Below are 23010 nucleotides of genomic sequence, written 5' to 3'. Positions count from 1 at the left end.
GCAGTTTTCCAAACAAGAATGGTCTAAAATTCCAGCAGAGCATTGTAAGAAACTCATTGATGGTTACCGGAAGCGGTTGGTCACAGTTATTTTGGCTAAAGGTTGTGCAACCAAGTATTAGGCTGAGGGTGCCAATACTTTTGTCTGGCCCATTTTTGGAGTTTTGTGTGAAATGATCAATGTTTTGTTTTTTGCTTCATTCTCTTTTGTGTTTTTTAATTTAAGACAAATTAAATGAAGATAATAATACCAAAGAATTTGTGTTTGCAATCATTTTCAGGAAGAAACTGAGTATTATCTGACAAAATTGCAGGGGTGCCAATACTTTTGGCCACAACTGTAAGTGTGATCCTGACAACTTTGAGCTAATCACCAGTATAGGGGTAGGGGCAGTGCAACATAGGTGACAGGGCAATGAGAGAAAGAATGGGTTTGTAATATGATACAGCTAAACTCAGCTGTACTGTCCCTTCTCCCATACTGACTACCTAAATATTATCTGAGATGTGTAGTCATGTGTGCTCTACTCCCAGAACTTTCTAATCTTCAAGATGTTAGACTGGGAGATCAGGACTTTATCATTATATGTAACACACTGAGACACCCCTGAGGTATTGTGGGGGGTGCTCTTCTTTCTCCAGTGTGTTGCAGCCTGCTTATAATTAGTCAGCATCATACAGGATAAAGAAATACATGCCCCCAGTGAAAACTATCCACTTGGATTTAACAAAAGTAAAGTCATTAGGTGCCAAATACTTTGATTGCTTATATAAAGAAGAAATTATAAAAACATGTTTTATTCTACTCTACAGCCACTAATACATCTTGTGTCCAGTTCAACATAAATATCTGGTGAAAAGTCCACTTTAGTCATAATTACAGGGTCTATCACAGTGATCAAATGATCCAATAGGAAAAATTTCCTGTAGTTGCCGGGTGCCAACCGGCAGATCTCGGCAGGCACACTGTGCGTGCGCCCGTCATTTTCTTCCCGGAAGAAGATGCAGGCAGGGGGACTTCACAGGGGGATGCAGGGACACCAGAGGCACCAGGGGGATATCGGGGGACCACATTTCTCTCCTCTGATGTGCAATCATATCAGAGGAGAGAGAAATTAAATGGGAAATTGGACCTTTTTGTTTGTGGTCGCTGTTATTCTGTTAATAGTGGCAATCGCAACACTGCGGTCGGTAAAAACCGACCCAAATCATTTTCTATGGGGCAGCCAATACCCCATAGAAATTCTGGTGCTGGGGGATGCTATACACTCCAGAGATCTTGATGTTGCTTTGTCCACAGTATGCAACATAATCAAGAAGTTTACAATCCATAGCACTACTGCTAACCTAGCTGGACTTGGACGGCAGAAAAAAATTGATGAAAGGTTGCAATGCACGATAGTCTGGATGGTGGATATGCAAACCCAATACAGTTCCAAATAAATTCCAGCTGTCCTGCAGGCTCGGGGTGCATCTGTCTACATTTGAATGAAATGAAACGCTATTGCAGGAAACCAACCTTTGCATTGTGTGTCTGTTTGTTCTACACTAAGTATGGAGAACAGAAAGAGACGAGAACTGTCTGATGACTTGAGAACCAAAATTGTTGAAAAATATCAACAATCTCAAGGTTACAAGACCATCTTCAGACATCTTGATGTTTCTTTGTTCATGGTGCGCAACGTAATCAAGAAGTTTACAACCTATGGCACTGTAGCTAATTTCCCTAGACGTGGACGGCAGAGAAAAATTGTTGGAAAAATTGCAATGCAGGATAGTCTGGATTGAGGGTAAGCAGCCCCATTCAAGTTCCAAAAGAAATTTAAGTTGCTCTGCAGGCTCACTATGCATCAGCAATATTATCAGTGTGAACTATCTGTTCACATTTGAATGAAATTAACGCTATGGCAGGAGACCCAGTAGAATCTCACTGCTGACACGGAGGCATAAAAACGTTAGACTGCAGTTTGCAAAATGTTTGTGAGTAAGTCAAAATTATTCTGGGAAAGTGTCTTGTGGACAGATGAGACCAAGATAAAGCTTTTGGTAAATGGAATGAAGCCTACTGAGAAAAGAACACAGTAACTACAGTCAAACACTACAAAAGTGGGAAGTGGGTAATAAATTAATCTTTCCAACAGTCAAGAAACTTCTAGCGTTGATTCTATATCCAAATATTGAACTTTTTGTGAAGCTCATCAGTGATGAATTCCCCAAAATATCAACAGATATCCATCATGATAACTAGCCACCTTCTCACAAACAGGCTATAAGAGAACTGAAAAGCATGAAAAGGGAGTAATAAAGCCCGCAGACAAAGGTTGCAATGTTGTCATATGGCCAGTAGACTTTTATGAAAAAAAAGGCATTCTGGCAGTTGAAAAATTGTGGATGCTACAAAAGACTAACATTTAAACCCACATCTTCTTTTCAAACAGAAATGCAATTCATCATTAATGAAGCCTTCCATAAAGGGTTATCAGCAAAGAAGTCAAAGGTGGTGTGATTCCAGAATTCCCTTGCACAGCATGCCTATATATCTCCTCCCAAAGGTGCAAAAAGATAGATTAAATTCACCAGGATGTCCCATTGTATCAGGCAATGGCAATCTGTGTGAATGGGTGTGTAAATTTCTTGACCATCACTTGAAACCGATAGTAGAGACACTCGCATCGTACCTCAAATATACAAATGACATGCCTAACAAAATTGAGATCATCTACATGGAGGATGAAATGTGGTTCTTTACATTTGATGTAGAATCACTCTATTCATCCATCCACAATAATCATGGAATCAAAGTTGTGAAAACTTTCCTTACCATGACCAATCTGTATGTGGACTTGATGCAATTTCCACTTAATATATTGACATTTGCCTGAACGCATAACTTCTTTATCTTCAAGGAAGTTTTCTGTCTACAACTAAAGGGAACTGCTATGGGGGCAGCTTTTTACCCCTCTTCACCCTCTGGGAAAGGGAGAATTTTTAATACGCCTTCTGGGGCTCGCCAGTTAGATAGGGGGCTAGCACCTCTGCACACTAGTATGGTAGTAGTTTATCCCACTCTGCTGCCCTCTCAATAACAGTCAAAAATGCTTCCACATCATCCCCCGGGTTCATTTTTTGCATCGCTTGTCTTACTGCCTTCCGGATGTATATTTTATCACCTTGGCTTGGCGGAGGGGTGGATTCTCTGCTGCGGACATCCCCTGCCAGAAGTTACATCTGCCATTGCTGCTATTGGATATGCTGCATCAGGAGTTTATTTGTCTCCAGCTGTACCTGCTGTTGCTTTCAATGCTGCTGGTGGCTTAGGATCAAGTGCTTGATCAACTCCTCCATTTTGTCTAACTGCTGTTCCATCTCCACAGATGCCTTCACTGAGGACATGCAGTTGGTCCACTGCCATCACACTTGGTTATTGGAGATCTTGCCCACACTTTTAGCACCAACTGTGGTAGATCGACTCACTAGGCTGTACATGTAGGTAGACACAGGTACACTGTCTCTTTATATCTTCTGTTAGTTTATTATACATGTGGCATAAACCAACATAAAGTAAAAATAAACACGGCCCTTCGGATATAACAAGAAAACAAAACAAAATGGGGTACAGCATCTGCGGTGATCCGCCTGCTCAGGTTAACAACCACACAATGGTTTTTACACAAAGCTCTGGATTTCCTCTCTCTAGCCTTACTAAACACTGACTGCCTATGGAGGCCGACATTTAAGCCTTAGACCACACCCTGGGGTGGAGATAAGTTGGACAACCTTCCACCTGCTCTATGGTTTTCCACAAAAACTCAGCCCTTCAACAAAATGGCTATTTAACCTCTCACAACACTTAATGTGCTATAGGAAAACTTCTGGGTTTTAAATCACTAAAGCCAAAATCCATAGCGAAACATATCTCCCCTTCAGCACCTTTCCAGTGACTATGCCACAATACACATGTATTAATCTCTTTTCATTATTCTTCCACTTTTTTTACTGTATGTTTGGTTATTCATGTATGTATGTGTATACATGTTGTGACAAAGTCACTGGTAAGGTGCAGGATGGGAAATATGTTTTGCTGCACTTATTGGCTTCAGTGATGCAAAACAAAGAAATTTTCCTCCAGTACATTAAATGCTGTGAGGGGTTAACAACCAATTTGTTTAAAAGGCTGGGGTTTTTTTGTGGACAACCATAGAGTGGGTGGGAGGTTGTCCACCTTATCTCCACCCCAGGGTGTAGTCTGGGGCTTAAATAGCTGGTCACCAGAGGCAGTGTTCAGTGTCTGGAGTAGAACACTCCAGAGAAGTGGTTGTGCAACCTGAACTGTGTGTGTTTTACTAACTGTGAGCGTGAGGAACCCCGCTATCCGAAGGACTGTGCTTTGTGATACCATTTGTTTTGTTTTCCTGTTTTGCATAGGAGGGCATGTTTGTTTTACTTCACCTTGGTTTATCCTGCTTATAATAAGCAGAAGGAAGGTCTTAAAGAGACAGTGTTCCAGAGTCTACTTCCGTGTATCGCCGAGTAAGGCGATCTACTACAGTGTATACCTATATGTATCCATGTATTGTGGTATATCAGCTAGACACGGAGGTAGACATGGAACACTGTGGCTTTAGGAATGCACTTTGTTTATTAGATACAGCATAAACCAAGATAAAGCACAAAAAAGGGCAAAACAGCTAAACAAAATGGTAGCACTAGATACAGTCTTTGCATCAGCGGGGATTAGCCCGCTCAGGGTTTGCAAGATGTTTGGTTCAGGCATAAACAAAACAACAAAAATTTCTCTGGAGTGTTTCCCTCCAGACACTGAATGCTTCTGCCTTTGGAGGCCAGCTACTAAAGCCCCAGACCACACCTTGGGGTGGAGATAAGGTGGACATCCTCCCACTCGCTTTATGGATGTCCACAAAAACCTAACCCATTACACAGTTAGCTAAACCCCTCACAACACTCCAGTATGATGGAGGAAAAACTCTGGGTTTTATATCACTGACGCCAAGAAGCATAGTGAAACATATCTCCCCTCCAGCACTTTACCACTGACTTTGCTACATATCCCCCCTTCTGCCCAAAGCCCGGGATTTTGGCCCCTTCACTTGCTAGGCAGGGGACTCTGGAGAGGGCATCTGCGTTTACATGCAACTTCCCTGGCCTGTGCTACATATGGAAAGAAAAGTTCTGGACCAAGTTTGCCTTCTAAACAACAGCAAAATCTTCAATTCTTCTGAGTACACCTGCACAGTTTTTGAAGTAACTTATTATTATTATTCATTTTTGTAGCGCCATTCATTCTATGGCGCTTTACATATGAAAAAGGGGCATACATAGACAAGTACAATAAACACAAGCACTACAAGGCACACTCAAGTACAGAGAGAAAGAGGACCCTGCCCGCGAGGGCTCACAGTCTACAGGGGATGAGGGAGGATTCACTAGGAGAGGGTAGAGCTGGTTGTGCGATGGTTCATTAGACTGAAGATCACTGCAAGTTGTAGGCTTGTCGGAAGAGGTGGGTCTTCAGGTTCCTTTTGAAAGTTTCTGTGGTAGGCGAAAGTCTGATGTGTTGGGATAGAGAGTTCCAGAGAATGGGGGAAGCACGGTAGAAGTCTTGTATGCATTGGTGGGAAGAAGAGATAAGAGCGGAGTAGAGAAGGAGATCTTGAGAGGAACGAAGGTTGCGTGTAGGTAAGTACTGGGAGACCATGTCACAGATGTTTAGAGGAGACAGGTTGTGGATGACTTTGTATGTCATAGTTAGGGTTTTTAACTGGAGCCTCTGGACAATAGGAAGGGCATGGCAGAGAGGAGAGGCTGGGGAATAATGGGGAGACAGGTGGATTAGTTGGGCAGCAGAGTTTTTGATACTGTATATTGGAGTGGTGCAAGAATACAAGAGGGGAGGCCAGAGAGTAGGAGGTTGCAATAATCGAGGTGGAAATTGATAAGGGTGTGCACGAGTGTTTTTGCAGTTTCCTGGTCAAGGAATGTACGGATCCGGGAAATATTTTTGAATTGGAGTCGGCAGGAGGAGGCAAGGGCTTGGATATGTGGCTTGAAAGAGAGGGCAGAGTCGAGGATCACCCCGAGACACCGAGCATGCAGGACTGGGGAAAGTGAGCAGCCATTGATGGATAGGTTCGGTGGAGGGGTGGAGTGAGATATGGGAAAGATGATGAATTCTGTTTTGTCCATGTTGAGTTTTATAAAGTGAGCAGAAAAGAAAGATGAAATAGTGGACAGACATTGTGGGATTTTGTTCAGCAGGATTTTGTTCAGGAGGTGATGTCAGGTCCATGATACTGCAAACCGTGGGATTCTATGAGCTTTCTTATAGGCCGAAGATGTAGATGGAGAAGAGTAGGGGTCCAAGAACTGAGCCTTGGGGAACACCGGCAAACAGGGGGCGAGGTGAGAAGGTGATGTGGGAGATGGAAACACTGAATGTTCGGTCTGTTAAATATGACGAGATCCAGGATAGGACCAAATCTGTGATGCCAAGAGATGAGAGAATCTGTAACAAGAGGGAATGGTTCACAGTGTCAAAGGCAGAAGACAGGTCCAGGAAAAGGAGGACAGAGTAGTGTAGCTTGCTTTTGGCGGTTAGTAGGTCATTGGTGACATTAGTTAGGGCAGTTTCAGCTGAGTGATGCGGTCGGAAGCCAGATTGTAACCGCTCAAAGAGGGAGCAGGAGGAGAGGTGGGAGGACAGTTCAAGATGGACATGCTGTTCCAATAGGTTTGAGGCATAGGGGAGAAGTGATATCGGGCGATAGCAAGACACAGAGGATAGGTCGAGGGAGGTGTTTTTGAGGATGGGTGTGATCGAGGCATGTTTGAAGGATGAGGGGAAGACACAATTTGTAAGTGAAAAGTTGAAGAGATGGGTTAGGGTCGGGATGAAGACTGTGGCAAGGTTAGAGATGAGGTGGAACGGGAGAGGGTCAAGCGTGCAAGTGGTGAGATGTTATCTTGACAGAAATGTGGAGAGCTGATCTTCATCAGCAGGTTTGTTCCAAACATTTTGGAGAAATAACCGCAGATCTACAATGAATATAAGTTTGTGCAAATCCTTAAACCTCTTCATGTAATTCCAGATAGACTCGATGATGTAGCGATCTGGACTTTCTGGGGCCCATATCATCACTTCCAAAACTCCTTCTTGTTTTCACTAAAGATAGTTCTTAATGATATTATGACATTGGCTGTATATTTGGAGTAATTTTCCTGCTCCAGAATACATTTGGAGTCAATTAAACTCCTCCCTGATGGTATTGCATGATGGATATTATCTGCCTATATTTCTTAGCATTTCTCTCTGTTTCAGGGGGGATTGTGTTTCACATGCTGGGCAGCCGATAAAAAGCATGCAGTGAATTTAGTATCAGATCTGTGTTGTGCTTGAAAACTAAGAGTAATTACAGTACACTTTATAATATAGGAGCTTAGAAGCTGCTGGATATAGAAGCAATGTGTGTGAGAGGGCACAGAAATCATACGAAACTGTGTTCCTATTTTTTCACAATGCCGACAAAAACAAAATTCAGCAAAATGAAAACAACAGTGTTACATAGCACATTGGTAACAAAAAACAGATACTTCTGAGCCATGATGGGCATTCAGACAGATTTAGGTAGATTTAGGCATGTTTCTATACTTTGTAGAAGTTTGGAAAAACCCTCTTTATGCTTTAAACCCACTATCAATATCTATTTATGTATAGAATTGACTGATAAAGAGAAATAATGCCAAGGCTACAGATTGGCACTAGTGGTAATAAAACCATAACAAGAAGACAGAGGACTAAATGTAAGAGCAAAATTTGTAACAGGAACACCACCCATGCACAGTGTACTGTACTATTTAAAAATATGGTATTACCTTATGTGACTGAGGGGAGACTTGGGTTAAAGTGCTAGCTCTGCACCAAGAAATAGTTTATAGGGTAATACTATTGTTAAATAAAAAAAAAAAAAATCTCACACTTCAGGCTAAAAATCAATAATTTCATTGTATTGTACATCATTTCTCAGTGCTTGTTAGTTAACTTATAGGTTTTTCGCAATACCCTTTTAAAAACTTAAGGTTTGTGGCTAAACTGTTTCCTGTTACACTACTATGAGTATTGAAGATAGTCTAGTCTTGTATGCAAAACGCAACTGAACACAGAAATCTTCAGTTAAGTCTTCCTTTCTTAGACTCCGCCTCAAGTGCTGCCATAGCTGAGAACAATTCAGTTGCAAAAAAAATAATTTAATTTCCTGTCCTTCCTATTTTTTTCCGCTCTTACTTTGTGACAAGATGACAAATCTGTCTGAACCACAACTGAATGACAGAGCTGGTAAGCATTGCCTGGTACATGATAACTGTTGTACTATATTATCTCTACTTTCGTGCATTTATATTTCTTTTTTGTTATCTCTGTCTTCATCTTTTGCTGAGATGCCATTAGCTAGAAATATTATAAATCACAAGGCTTTTCTCCAGCTTCGCAGCTCGGATATGTCTCCAATGCATAAGTGTATAATGCAGCTGTGTAAGTTCTGTAATAGTCTAGTAGTCTGTAGTCATAAATGTATTTTTAATGGTGAAATTGCATTGTTATAATATAAATTGTTACAAATCTAGTTCTACTCTTTATGACCTTGTTGTGACATTCCCACATTGCTGGTGTCTTCAGGTTCATGCATTATTATATGTGTCTGCATTAGATACATATTATTGCATTTGTCAACTTGTGAAGATGTGTATACATGCTATATGATGTTTGCAATAATTTTGGGCCATTTTAATCTACATGTAATGTATGCCAAGATGCATGTCACAAGAACATTGCCCAGCCACACATATTAATATAGATAACAGTCACTTTAATATGTCTGTACACAGGTGTGCAATCACACATCTATAGCCCATGGTTGTAGAAACTGGGACATTCACAATAAGAATACTGAATACTGATTTATTACATACTGTATATATATAGAATTTATATTGTGAAATTAAAAGTATAAATTATGTATTTGTATGAGTGATAAGATAAGGATTGGTCTATCTATATATCTATCTATTCCATATCTAGCTATCTGTCTATCTTTCTAGCTATCACTATCTATCTGTAATCAATCAATTTTTTTTTTTAAATAAGGTTATATCACAGATTTCCCAAATTTTAGGGTTAATAATTATACATCATAAAAATCTTATAAAACATGTCTCATTTGCTCTGTAGCTGAAGATTGTTCCTTAGGACAAACCATATGATCTGGTAATAACTTTTGTGATTCCCGAATCAGGTGAGCAACTGACATAAAGCATAAGGCTGAGTTCACACGTGGCGTTTTTTTCGCGTTTCCGCAGCGATCTTAACTGCGCGATTTTGCCGCGAAAATGTGAAAAATAAGCATCCCATGCATTCCTATGGGATTCCGCAATGCTGTGCTAATGCTGCGGTTTTTACCGCGGTGGAATCGCTTCGCGGTAAAAAACGCAGCATGCTCATTAATTTCGCGGAATCGCGGCGATCCCACACCCATAGGAATGCATTGTTCTGCTTACTTTCCGCATTTGGCTGTGCACACCATGTGAAAAGTAAGCAGAACATTTGCGGATGGTACCCACGGTACGGAGGAGAGGAGACTGTCCTCCGGGCTTTGGGTATCATATCCCTGTAAAAAATAGAATATAAAATAAAAAATATTGTTATTTTCACCTTCCGACGTCCCGCGCAGCCTTCCCGCCTCTCTCCACGCTCCCGGTCCCAGTAAGCCTTTGCGAGCGATGACGTCCGTTCTCGCGGGATCGCGATGTCTCGCGGTCATTCGCGCGACATCATTGCGAATGACCGCGAGACGTCGCGATCCCGCTAATTACACTTGCAAAATGCTAGTTTTTCCGCGGGAAACGATTTTCCCGTGGAATGGAATTCCGGAATTCTCACGATAATTTCAAGAGTTCCGCTACATGTGAACCCAGCTGTTATGAATGAGTCACCGTAGGAGGCAAAAACAGAAATACTAGCTAAGTGCAGAAAACCAGAGAATTTGGCAGCTATCGGATTACAGACCCCTGAACCTATCAACAACAGCTAGCAGTAGCCGTGGGGGGTTCCTACGGTACCCTAGACCCCTCGATCACAGCCGGAGAACTACATAGCCTAAAGACAGAAAGGGAAATCTAAACTGCCCCAGAGCAGACCCCAAAGCAATAGGCAGCCCCCAACATATAATGACGGTGAAGCAAGATGAAAAAACATTCACACAGATAGAAAGATAGGCTGAGCAAATGATGGGGCCCAAGCTAACTAGATAGGACAGGATAGAAAAGCTGCTGTCTGTAATCCGCCAAAACCCTATCAAAACAAGAGCCAACAGCTGATAGGGAAAAAAGCCCTGAAGACGCTAGGCTTCAAAAAGACTATATCAGTACTCAGGTATTTTCTGAAGACAGAGCAAAAAGGAATTCAGCTCACCCCAGCGGGGAAAGGCAGAAATCAAGGAAAACAATGCAAAACAAAACCAAAACACAAATGCAAAAAGTAGAGCAGAAAACTTAGCTTTTGAGGAGCAGGAATCAGACTGGTCTCCTAGAATCTCTCAGAGAGGTTACCAACAAGGCAGAAGGGCGTCGGCTGCCTTATATCCAGTCAGTAATTCCCGTCACCCAGTCATCATCATCCTGCCCAGGTGCTTGGTAATCAGCCTCACTACCTTCCTTCACCAGAAGAGGGAGTTCATCAGACCTCAATGGTGAAAGGGAAAAAGAACTCACAACACCCAGCCTAAATGATAGGTCACAGATAAGTCATATTTTATTATTCTGTATGAACCTTTTACTAGTATTAGTAAGAAGTCATGTTGAAATCAATTTTTTCACATTTTCTGAACTTTTTTTACGTGGATACTACACTTGTCCAGCGATCATTTTTATTTCTCCATAGGCTTGTGGATGTTTAAAGCAGCAAACACTGTGTTACCTACCCATTCTGGGTCCATCGATGTGTTACAGCCACTGCTCCATTCTTTGTTTACTTCCTGTAGCTATGAGATCAAAACTACAGAGTAGGTAACCACTGCAGTCAATCACCAAGCTCGGTTGCTCGTGCCACCTCCTTCGGCATTACTGCTGAACTTAGTGATTGCCTAAAGTCAGGCTGCTCACATCTAACCTCCTGATGATCCAATATGGTGAAACGCGTTGAGGTTTCTTGAATATCAACAAATTATAAGTACTTCTTAAGCTTGCTGTTATCAAAATGTGTTAAGTATATATTATGAGTGCCATTAGGGTTTGTATCTGTCTTTTTGGAATTTTCTTTGGATGTTAATTTTCTTATGGCCACCTTGTGTTAAGATTATAGTGAGCTCAGGGACCCCAAGGGAGAGCCGTCGTGGAGCGGGGGTGCCATTCCGCTGACCAGTAGGGTGCCAACCTCTGCTGTCAGGAAGGCTATACCTTAACAGAGAACAGTACAGTGAGTTACTAAGTGTTTGCATTTGTCACTTTGTTAGGGTGTTACTATTTCACCCCTTTTTTTGCACTTGCTTTTATTGCCTACCTCAATATCAGTCCTTGATTGGCAACCCCTACATACTCCTTTCCTTGTTTAGATAAATGGGTGACTACATGACTCACCAAACTAGGGACATCTAGGAGACGGCTGCCGAGAAGCGGGGGTGCTAATCTCGTTTTGTGTTTATAGTGCCAACCTCCGCTGGTAGGTAGGCTTGTGATAATAGGTATTGTTTACATAGGGTGATGCTAGCCAGCACGGTTGCTTGTATGATGCTTGATAATGTCTTATGGTTTTAATAGGCCTAATAAAAGTAAATTTTTATCTGAATCATCATTGTTATATAAGAATATTCAGAATTGAGAGTCTTCAGTGGTTGATACCTTTTAATGGCTAACTGAAGAGATGGTAACAAATTGCAAGCTTTCAAGACTACTCAGGTCTCTTCATCAGGCATTGACTAATACAAAATCACATTGTTATATAAGGTATTTGTAAGTTTTTCTTAAAACTCAAACATGTAAGACATGGGCTGCAAACAAGGCACAGTCATAGCCGAAAGTGTTGTCAAACTTGAAATTGTTCCAGAAAATTAAGTATTTCTCCCAGAAAAAAATTGGAATTACACATGTTTTGTTATAAACATGTTTATTTCCTGGGTGTGTATTGGAAGGGCACAAAAAAAACAGGGAAAAAAAGGGAAATAGGACATAATTTCACACAAACCTTCAAAATGGGACGGATAGAAATTGTTGGCACCCTCCATTTAAAGAATCAAGAGGAAAAAATAGCAGAGCTCACGATCCCAGAAAAAATGTTCTTTATTCAATGATCCATAAAACATGGATGCAGGAGAATGCAAGTACAGAGATGATCGACGGCTGTTTTACAAACAATGGAGCTTCAACGGGTCTCTTCATTACGTATGTAATGCACCCGGAATTCCCAACTAGTCACAGGTGTGTGCAACGTCTATTCATGATATGTGGGTTCTTAAATGGTGATGGTGTTTATGCCTTACTACACCCTCACCTTAATATTTGGTTGTACACCCTTTGGAATAAATCACTTCCGATAACCATCAACAAGATTCTTACAACTCTCAACTAGAACTTTGGACTACTTTTCTTTTGCAAGCTGCTCCAGGTCTCTCATATTTGAAGTGTGCCTTTTCCCAACAGCAATTTTAAAATCTATCAACAAGTGTTCAATTTTTTGGACCTTGATTTGCCCCTATTTCTCCACTATCCAGACTATCCCTATCCAGGAATTGCAGCCTTTCATCAATTTTTCTCTAATGTCCAAGCCCATGGAGATTATCTACAGCACCATCTGTTGTAAACTTCTTGATTATGTTGTGCACCATGGACAAAGAAACATCAAGATCTCTCAAGATGGACTTGTAACCTTGAGATTGTTAATATCTTTGAACAATTTTAGTCCTCAAGTCCAATTCCTGTATCCTTTTTCTGTTCTCCTTGGTCAGCATGTCACACAATGCAAAAATTTTGGAAAGGTGCCAACAATTTTGTCTAGTCCATATTTGGGGTTTTGTGAAAAATTTGTTTTCACCATGACTATAGTGTTAGTTTCACAATTGTATACTCTTCTTCAGGCCACATTCAAATTAGCCATGTTTATTCACACAAGTGAAACTGTCAGTCATAGTGTTTAGAGTAGTGTTTGTGATGTTTTTGGTTGGTGTAGGATGTCATTTTTTTTCTTGCCTGAAAGAACTGTGGCACATTCGTATGAATATCCATACACATTACCATTTGTTTACTTATTTGTTTTGCCATTTATTTAGCTGATTATGGCTTACTCTGATGTTCAGCCATAGACTTAACAAAACATTTTTTTTTTAAAAATGTCAGAAATGCACACTGACTGATGTTGTTCTTTGCTTTTGATTCCATTTTAACACTCAATAAACTTATAGGTGCTTCTCACAAAATTAGAATAACATCAAAAAGTTAATTTATTTCAGTTCTTCAATACAAAAAGTGAAACTCACATATTATATAGCATTATCACAAAAAGAGTGATCTATTTCAGGTGTCTATTTCTGTTAATGTTGATGATTATGGCTTACAGCCAATGAAAACCCAAAATTTATTATCTCAGTAAATTAGAATAATTAACAAAATACCTGCGAAGGCTTCCTAAGCATTTAAAAAGGTCCCTTAGTCTGTTTCAGTAGGCTCCACAATCATGGGGAAGACTGGTGACTTGACAGATATCCAAAAGGCAGTCATTGGCACACTCCACAAGGAGGGTAAGCCACAAAAGGTCATTGCCAAAGAAGCTGGCTGTTCCCAGAGTGCTATATCCAAGCATATTAACCTCTTAAGCCCCAAGGGTGGTTTGCACGTTCATGACCGGGCCAAGTTTTACAATTCTGACCACTGTCCCTTTATGAGGTAATAACTCTGAAATGCTTCCATGGATCCCGGTGATTCTGTTTTCTTGTGACATATTGTAATTCATGTTAGTGGTAAAATTTCATTCAAATAACTTGCATTTATTTGTGAAAAAAATGGAAATTTGGCGAAAATTTTGAAAATTTCGCAATTTTCCAACTTTGAATTTGTATGCCCTTAAATCACAGAGATACAGCACACAAAAAACTTGATAAGTAACATTTCCCACGTTTACTTTACATCAGCACAATTTTGTAACCAAAATTTTTTTTTGTTAGGAAGTTATAAGGGTTAAAAATTGACCAGCGATTTCTCATTTTTGCAGCAACATTTTATTTTTACGGACCACATCACATTTGAAGCCACTTTGCGGGGTCTATATGATAGAAAATACCCAAAAGTGACACCATTCTAAAAACTGCACCCCTTAAGGTGCTCAAAACCACATTCAAGAAGTTTATTAACCCTTTAGGCGCGTCACAGGAATTTTTTGAATATTTAAAAAAAATGAACATTTAAAAAAATACTTCAGGTTCAATTTTTTTTATTTTACCAAGGGTAACAGGAGAAATTGGACTGCAAATGTTATTGTGCAATTTGTCCTGAGTACGCTGATACCTGATATGTGGGGGGAACCACTGTTTCTGCGCTGGCAGAGCTCAGAAGGGAAGGAACGCCGTTTGATTTTTTCAATGCAAAATTGGCTGGAATTCAGATCGGACGCCATGTCGCGTTTGGAGAGCCCCTGATGTACCTAAACAGTGGAAACCCCCCACAAGTGACCCCATTTTGGAAACTAGACCCCCAAAGAACTTATCTAGATATGTGGTGAGAACTTTAAACCCACAAGGGCTTCACAGAAGTTTATAACGTACAGCGGTACAATTAAAAAATCATATTTTTTCCAAAAAATGATCTTTTCACCCTCAATTTTTATTTTTCCAAGGGTAATAGGACCCTAAAAGTCATTGTGAAATTTGTCCTGAGTACGCTTATACCCCACATGTGGGGGTAAACCACTATTTGGGCACATGGCAGAGCTTGGAAGGGAAGCAGCGCCATTTGACGTTTTTGGCTGGAATTGAGATCGGACACCATGTTGTTTTTGGAAAGCCCCTGATGTACCAAAACAGTGGAAACCCCCCACAAGTGACCCCATTTTGGAAACTAGACCCCCCAATGAACTTATCTAGATGTGTGGTGAGATCTTTGAACCCCCCAGTGCTTCACAGAAGTTTATAATGCCTGGGCATGAAAATAAAAAAAATCGTATTTTTTCCACAAACATGATCTGTTAGTCACCAATTTTTTTATTTTCCCCAGGGTACCAGGAGAAATTGGACCGCAAAAGTTGTTGTCCAATTTGTCCTGAGTACGCTGATACCTCATGTGTGGGAGAAAACTACTGTATGGGCACACGTCGGGGCTCGGAAGGGAAGTAGTGTTGTTTTGGAATGCAGACTTTGATGGAATGGTCTGCGGGTGTCATGTTGCTTTTGGAGAGCCCTTGATGTACCTAAACAGTGGAAACCCCCCACAAGTGACCCCATTTTGGAAACTAGACCCCCTAAGGAACTTATCTAGATGTGTGGTGAGCACTTTGAGCCCCCAAGGGCTTCACAGAAGTTTATAACGCCTGGGCATGAAAATAAAGAAATCGTATTTTTTCCACAAACATGATCAATTAGTCCCCAATTTTTTTATTTTCCCAAGGGTTCCAGGAGAAATTGGACCCCAAAAGTTGTTGTCCAATTTGTCCTGAGTACACTGATACCTCATATGTGGACGAAAACTACTGTATGGGCACTAGTCGGGGCTCAGAAGGGAAGTAGTGACGTTTTGGAATGCAGACTTTGATGGAATGGTCTGTGGGTGTCATGTTGCTTTTGGAGAGCCCCTAATGTACCTAAACAGTGGAAACCCCCCACAAGTGACCTCATTTTGGAAACTAGACCCCCTAAGGAACTTATCTAGATGTGTGGTGAGCACTTTGAACCCCCAAGGACTTCACAGAAGTTTATAATGCCCGGGCATGAAAATAAAAATATTGTATTTTATCCACAAACATGATATATTAGTCCCCAATTTTTTTATTTTCCCAAGGGTTCCAGGAGAAATTGGACCCCAAAAGTTGTTGTCCAATTTGTCCTGAGTACGCTGATATCTCATATGTGGGAGAAAACTACTGTATGGGCACACGTCGGGGCTCGGAAGGGAAGTTGTGACGTTTTGGAATGCAGACTTTGATGGAATGGTCTGCGGGTGTCATGTGCGTTTGGAGAGCCCCTGATGTACCTAAACTATTGAAACTCCCCACAAGTGACCCCATTTTGGAAACTAGACCCCCCCACGGAACTTATCTAGATGTGTGGTGAGCACTTTGAGCCCCCAAGTGATTCACAGAAGTTTATAACACCCGGGCGTGAAAATAAAAAAATCATTTTTTTCCACAAAAATGATATTTTTGCCCCCAATTTTTTATTTTCCTAAGGGTAGCAGGAGAAAATGGACCCTAAAAGTTGTTTTGCAATTTGTCCTGAGTACGCTGATACCCTATATGTGGGGGTAAAACACTGGGCGCATGGCAGAGCTTGGAAGGGAAGAAGCACCATCTGACTTTTTCAACGCAGAATTGGCTGAAATTGAGATCCGACGCCATGTTGCATTTGGAGAGCACCTGATGTGCCAAAACAGTGGAAACCCCCAATTCTAACTCCAGCCCTAACCCCAACACACCCCTAACCCTAATCTCAGCCCTAACTCTAGCCCTAACCCTAGCCCTAGCCCTATAGACCTAACCCTAGCCCTAACCCTAGCGCTAGCCCTAACCCTAGCCCTAATGGGAAAATGGAAATAAATACATTTTCTTTTAATTTCATTATTTTTCCCTAACTAAGGGGGTGATAATGGGGGGGTTTGATTTACTATTTATGGCGGTTTTTATGTTTGGCAGCTGTCATAGGCTAAAAGACGCTTTTTATTGTAAAAATAGTTTTTGCATTACCACATATTGAGAGCTATAATTTTTCCATATTTTGACCCACTGAGTCATGTGAGGTCTTATTTTTTGCGGGACGAGTTGACGTTTTCAATGGTACCATTTTTGGGCATGTGACATTTTTTGATCACTTTTTATTCTGATTTTTGGGACACAGAATGAACAAAAACCAGCGTTTCATGAATTTCTTTTGGGGGGTGCGCCTACACCGTTCCGCGTGCGGTAAAATTGATAAAGCGCTTTTATTCTTCGGGTCAGTACTGTTACAGTGATACCTCATTTATGTCTTTTTTTTATGTTTTGGCGGTTTTATGCAATGAAAACTATTTTATATAAAAAATAATTATTTTTGCATCGCTTTATTCTGCGAGCTATAACTTTTTTATTTTTTTGCTGATGATGCTGTGTGGTGGCTCGTTTTTTGCGGGACAAGATGATGTTTTCAGCGGTACCATGGATATTTATATGTGTCTTTTTGATCGCGCGTTATTGCACTTTTTATTCGGTGGTATGATAATAAATCATTATTTTTTGCTTTGTTTTTTATTTTTTAAGGGGTTTGCTAAAGGGGTTAACTAATGGGACAGTTTTATAGGGCAGGTTGTTACGGACGCGGCGATACCAAATATGTGTACTTTTATTGTTTTTTTATTTTTTTATTTTCAAAAAATGAATTTATTGGGGAATTTTTTTTTTCTAATTTACTAAGGCTGGTTTCACATTTGCGTTAAAACAACGCTGCGCCCTGCGTCGTTAAGCCCCGCCCCGAGCTGGCTCCCTGCCCGCCCCATCCGGGATCACCGCCTACTTTCGCATTTGCACGCATGCGATCGGCGCACCCTATCTTTAGCATAGGGTGCGCAGATCATGCGCTGCCAGTGTGAAAGTAGTATGCTGCGCACTTTTGACGGTGCGCCGTGCGCGCCGAAATGCAGCATGTTGCATTTCGGCGCGCACGGCGCACCGTCAAAAGTGCGCAGCACGCTACTTTCACACTGGCAGCGCATGATCTGCGCACCCTATGCTAAAGATAGGGTGCGCCGATCGCATGCGTGCAAATGCGAAAGTAGGCGGTGATCCCGGATGGGGCGGGCAGGGAGCCGGCTCAGGGCGGGGCTTAACGACGCAGGGCGCAGCGTTGTTTTAACGCAAATGTGAAACCAGCCTTAGTGATTTTTTTAAAATTATTTTTACACTTTTTTTTTACTTTATTAGGTTGTCCCAGGGGGGACATCACTGTCCTGTGACAGATCGCTGATCTGTCACATCACAGATCACTGTGACAGATCAGCGATCTGTCACAGGCATAGACACAGACTTCCTCATGCCTGCGCTTTGCAGCCACTGAGGAAGTCAGCTCCCTACAGGCCCCCGAGAGGTCCCCGTCGCCATCTTGGATCCGGGGACCTGTAGGGAAAGAGACCCCCGCAGCAGCGTTGCACATTGCGCTGCTGTGGGGGGCTCAGGGAAGCACGGAGGGAGCCCCCTCCCTGCCAATGCTTCCCTTTAACCCCCGGTACACCGCAATCGTGTTTGATCGTGGTGTGCAAGGGGTTAACATGTCGGGGGCGGTCCGTGACCGCCCCTGACACATTGTGCCGGGTGTCAGCTGTGATAATTAGCTGACACCCGGCCGCGATCAGCAGCGCTCACCACGTGGGCGCCGCTGATCGCTGTGACGTACTATCCCGTCCCTGGGAATTAAGTCCCAGGGCACATGGACGGGATAGTACGTCACATGGGATTCAGGGGTTAATGTAAAGTTGAGTGGAAGGATAAAGTGAGGTAGAAAAAGGTGCACAAGCAACCGGGATAACCGCAGCCTTGAAAGGATTGTTAAGAAAAGGCCATTCAAAAAATTGAAGGAGATTCAAAAGGAGTGGACTGCTGCTGGAGTCATTAATTCAAGAGCCACCACACACAGACGTCTCCATGACATGGCCTAAAGTATCGCATTCCTTATGTCAAACCACTCTTGACCAAAAGACAACGCCAAAAGCATCTTACCTAGGCCAAGGAGAAAAAGAACTGGACTATTGCTCAGTGGTCCAAGGTGTTGTTATCAGATGAAAGTAAATTTTGCATCTCATTGGAAATCAAGGTCTGGAGGAAGAGTGGAGAGGCACACAATCCAAGCTGCTTGAGGTCTAGTGTGAAGTTTCCACAATCAGTGATGGTTTGGGGAGCCATATCATCTGATGGTGTAGGTCTACTGTATTTTATCAAGACCAAAGTCAGCGCAGCCGTCTACCAGGAATTTTTTGTGCACTTCATCCTTCCCTCTGCCAACAAGCTTTTTGAAGATGGAAATTTCATTCTCCAGCAGGACTTGGCACCTATCCCCAATGCCAAAAGTACCAATACCTGGTTTAAAAACAATAGTATCACTGTGCTTGACTGGCCAGCAAACTTTCCTGGCCTTAACCCCATAGAGAATCTATGGGGTATTGTCAAGAGGAAGATGAGAGACACCAGACCCAACAATGCAGACGAGCTGAAGGCTGTTATCAAAGCAACCTGGGCTTCCATAACACCTCAGCAGTGCCACAGGCTAATCGCCTCCATGTCACGCCGCATTGATGCAGTAATTGATGTAAAAGGAGCCTTGACCAAGTTTTGAGTGCATTTGCTAAACATACATTTCAGTAGGCCAACATTTCGGATTTTAAAATCATTTTTCAAGAAGGTGTCGTAAAGTATTCTAATTTACTGAAATATTGACCTTTGGGGTTTTCATTGGCTGTAAGCCATAATCATCAACATTAACAGAAATAAAGACTTAAAATAGATCACTATTTGTTGTGACTCAATATAATATATGAGTTTCACTTTTTGCATTGAAGAACTTAAATTAATTAACTTTTTGATGATATTCTAATTTTGTGAGAAGCACCTGTGTATGAACTGTAGCTCGAGGTCCATGCACACAGGAAAGTTGTTTAGAAAGACCCTGTGCCTTTGTATATGCATTTGTTCCACTTCACTTATGCTTCTTTATGAAAAAAAGTTACAGTATGGGTCCATAGTGTTGTATAGGCACCGTATTATGAGCCCGCAAACACATCCATATTCTATATTTATTGTAGATATAGTAGAGCTGCAGCTCGGTTCTAATCATTCTTTTTTAAATATTTGCTAATTCAAATTACTATTGATCCAGATCCCCAGCACTTTACAGAGACAGCATTGCTTGAATCCTTGCTGATGCTGCTGTAATCACAGAACTGTATTAGCTATTAAAGTCCCTATACAGACACACAGATAGTTTAGTTACATCATTGTTACATCATTGTCAGTCCACTGGAGCCAACAAAAGTGGTACAGCGTACTATTGTTTAAGGCCTCTTTGACACTTCAGTTTTTTGTGTCAGTTAAAATCCGCCAAAAAGGCAGAAAAGCGGATCCGTTCCTAACTGATGTGAACGGATGCCACAGGATCCGTTTTTTGACGGATCCGCAGAATGAAGAATTTTAAAGGAACCGTTGCCCGGGAAGGAGAGAGAGAAGAGAGAGAAGAGAGAGAGAGAATTTTTTCGTCCGCCAGAAAGGATTTCAGGGTTAATTTTCTCCCTGACTTCCTTTCTCCGGGCATGCGCACTGGAAAATGCGCATCCAACAACAAAAAAAACGTTGCAAGGTCTGTCCAGGCATGCCGGCGGATGCAAAAAATTTGGCGGATCCTCACAAAAACGGTTCCAACGGATGGCCATCCATCAAGATCCGCCAGTAATGCAACTCAATGGGGGAAAAAACGGATCCGCCCAAAAAAATGGCGGATCCGTTTTTTTCAAAACCTGGCGGATTTTGACTGATGGTCAAAAACGGAAGTGTGAAAGAAGCCTAAGCAGGTGGTAGGGAATATTACTGTGCAGGCGGATGTTAGGGACTTTTATTGTGTAGGGAGGTGGTAGTAAGTATTAGGCCGAGATCACACACAGCGAGATACGGCCGAGTCTCGCAGGTTAAAACCAAGCTCTGGCGCCGGCACTCCGGAGCGGAGTGTGCAGCCGCACAGCAATACATGGAGCTGCACGCTCCGCTCCGGAGTGCCGGTGCCAGAGCTTGGTTTTAACCTGCCAGACTCGGCCGTATCTCGCTGTAGTGTGACTCCGGCCTTACTGTGCAAGCAGGTGGAAATGAGTATTAGGCCGGAGTCACACTAGCGATAAAATCTGACGAATGCAATGCGATAAAAAATCGCATTGCATTCTTCCCAATGTTATTCAATGGTGCTGCTCCCATCATGCGTTTTTTTATCGGACCCGTTCCTCGGACCGAGACAATCGCAGCATGCTGCGATTGTCACCGATTTTTGGATCGGATTCGCCAATGCAAGTCTATGGATGCGATTAAAAATCGCATTGAAAACGCACCACACGTGTGACTTGCGATTAAATCACAAGACTTCTCCAGGTCAACAGGAAAGAGCATCAGGCATTGGCATTGGATGTCAATTTGATGCTTAGATGTGAATAAAATCGGTTTATCGCCGGAAATTCTGATGACAGACGGATCCCTGGACAAGAAATCTTTGTGCGATTTCGTACCGTTAAAATCGATCGGAATTTTTAATGGTTGTGTGTGACTCCAGCCTTACTGTGCAGACAGGTGGTAGGGAGTATTACTGTGCAAGAAGGTGGTAGGGACTTTTACTGTGCAGGGAGGTGTAGGGGAGTAATAGGCTATGTGCACACGTTATGAAATTGCCGCTGAAATTTCCGCGGGAATTCCGTAATTCCATTCCATGGGAAATATGCGAGAAAACCGCATTTTAGTTCCTGCCTATTTCCCGTTGAAAAACTAGCGATTTGCAAGCATAATTAGCTTGCAGAATGCCAGCGTTTTCCAAGCGATCTGTAGCATTGCTTGGAAAACTGATTGACAGGTTGGTCACACTCGTCAAACATAGTGTTTGACTAGTGTGACCAACTTTTTACTATTGAGGCCGCCTATGCAGCATCAGTAGTAAAAAAGATCTAATGCTAAAAATAATAAAACAAAATAAAAATGGTGTTTTTCTCACCTTCCGACGTCCCGCACAGTGTTCCAGATCATTGCGATGTTCCCGGCAGGTCTCTTTCATAGTGATGAATTGCGGCAATGACCTTTGATGATGTCGCTGTCTCGCGAGGCCACTACAGTATCGCGAGACCGCGACGTTATCAAAGGTCATTGCCGCAATGTATCACTGGGAACGGGACCTGCTGGAAGCATCGCTGAGGCCTGGTGACGCTGCGAGGAACATTGGAAGGTGAGAATATGATGTTTTTTTCATTTTAATTCTATTTTTTACAGGGATATGGTACCCAGAGCCTGGAGGAGAATCTCCTCTGCTCCAGACCGTGGGTACCATCCGCAAATGTTCTGCTTACTTTTCGCATGGTGGGCACAGCCACATGCGGAAAGTAAGCAGAACAATGCATTCCTATGTGTGCGGAATGGCAGCGATTCTGCAAAATGAATGAGCATTCTGCGTATTTTTCCACGATGTGATTCCGCCGTGGAAAAATCCGCAGCATTAGCACAGCATTGCGGAATCCCATAGGATTGCATGGGATGCCAATTTCTTGCGTTTTCGCGATAAAATCGAGCATTTAAAAATGCCGCGAAAACACAAAAAAAGCTACATGTGAACACAGCCTTACTGTGAAGGCAGGTGGTAGGTAGTATTACTGTGCAGGTAGGTGGGAAAGAGTATTACTGTGAAGGCAGGTGGAAGGGAGTATTACTGTGCATAAATGTGATTCAAAGTATTACTGTGCAAGTAGGTGGTAGGGAGTATTACTGTGCTGGGAGGTGGTAGGTAGTATTAATGTGCAGGCAGGTGGGTATGAGTATTACTGTGAGGGCACGTGGTAGAGAGCATTGCTGTGCAGAAAGGTGATATGGAGTATTATTGTGCATGCAGGTGGTAGGGAGTATTACTGTGCAGGCAGGTGGTAGGAAGTATTACTGTGCAGGTAGGTGGGAATAAGTATTACTGTGCAAGTAGGTGGTAGGGAGTATTACTGTGCTGGGAGGTGGTAGGTAATATTAATGTGCTGGCAGATGGGAATGAGTACTACTGTGAGG

General features: G+C 42.1%; 1 protein-coding gene across 6 annotated transcripts in view; it reads left to right on the top strand.

Annotated features, from left to right (window-relative positions):
* The first annotated feature begins 8215 nt into the window (after positions 1-8215).
* P2RY8 (P2Y receptor family member 8) overlaps positions 8216-23010 on the top strand; it is an 82660-nt gene continuing 67865 nt past the window's right edge. For 3 of the 6 annotated variants that reach the window (XM_073565928.1, XM_073565929.1, XM_073565926.1), the window contains exon 1: positions 8216-8349. The gene's annotated coding sequence lies outside the window, so the exon portion shown is untranslated. Of the gene's footprint in view, positions 8350-9139; positions 9305-23010 lie in introns of those variants that run through there. The other 3 variants (XM_073565930.1, XM_073565927.1, XM_073565931.1) reach the window with 2 other exon arrangements.

This window comes from Dendrobates tinctorius, unplaced genomic scaffold (genome assembly GCF_039654945.1).
Source record: "Dendrobates tinctorius isolate UK_male_01 unplaced genomic scaffold, ASM3965494v1 ptg000016l, whole genome shotgun sequence".
In the NCBI taxonomy this organism is placed as follows: Eukaryota; Metazoa; Chordata; class Amphibia; order Anura; family Dendrobatidae; genus Dendrobates; species Dendrobates tinctorius.
Note: the sequence above shows the minus strand (reverse complement) of the source record. Positions and strands in the feature narration are given on the sequence as shown.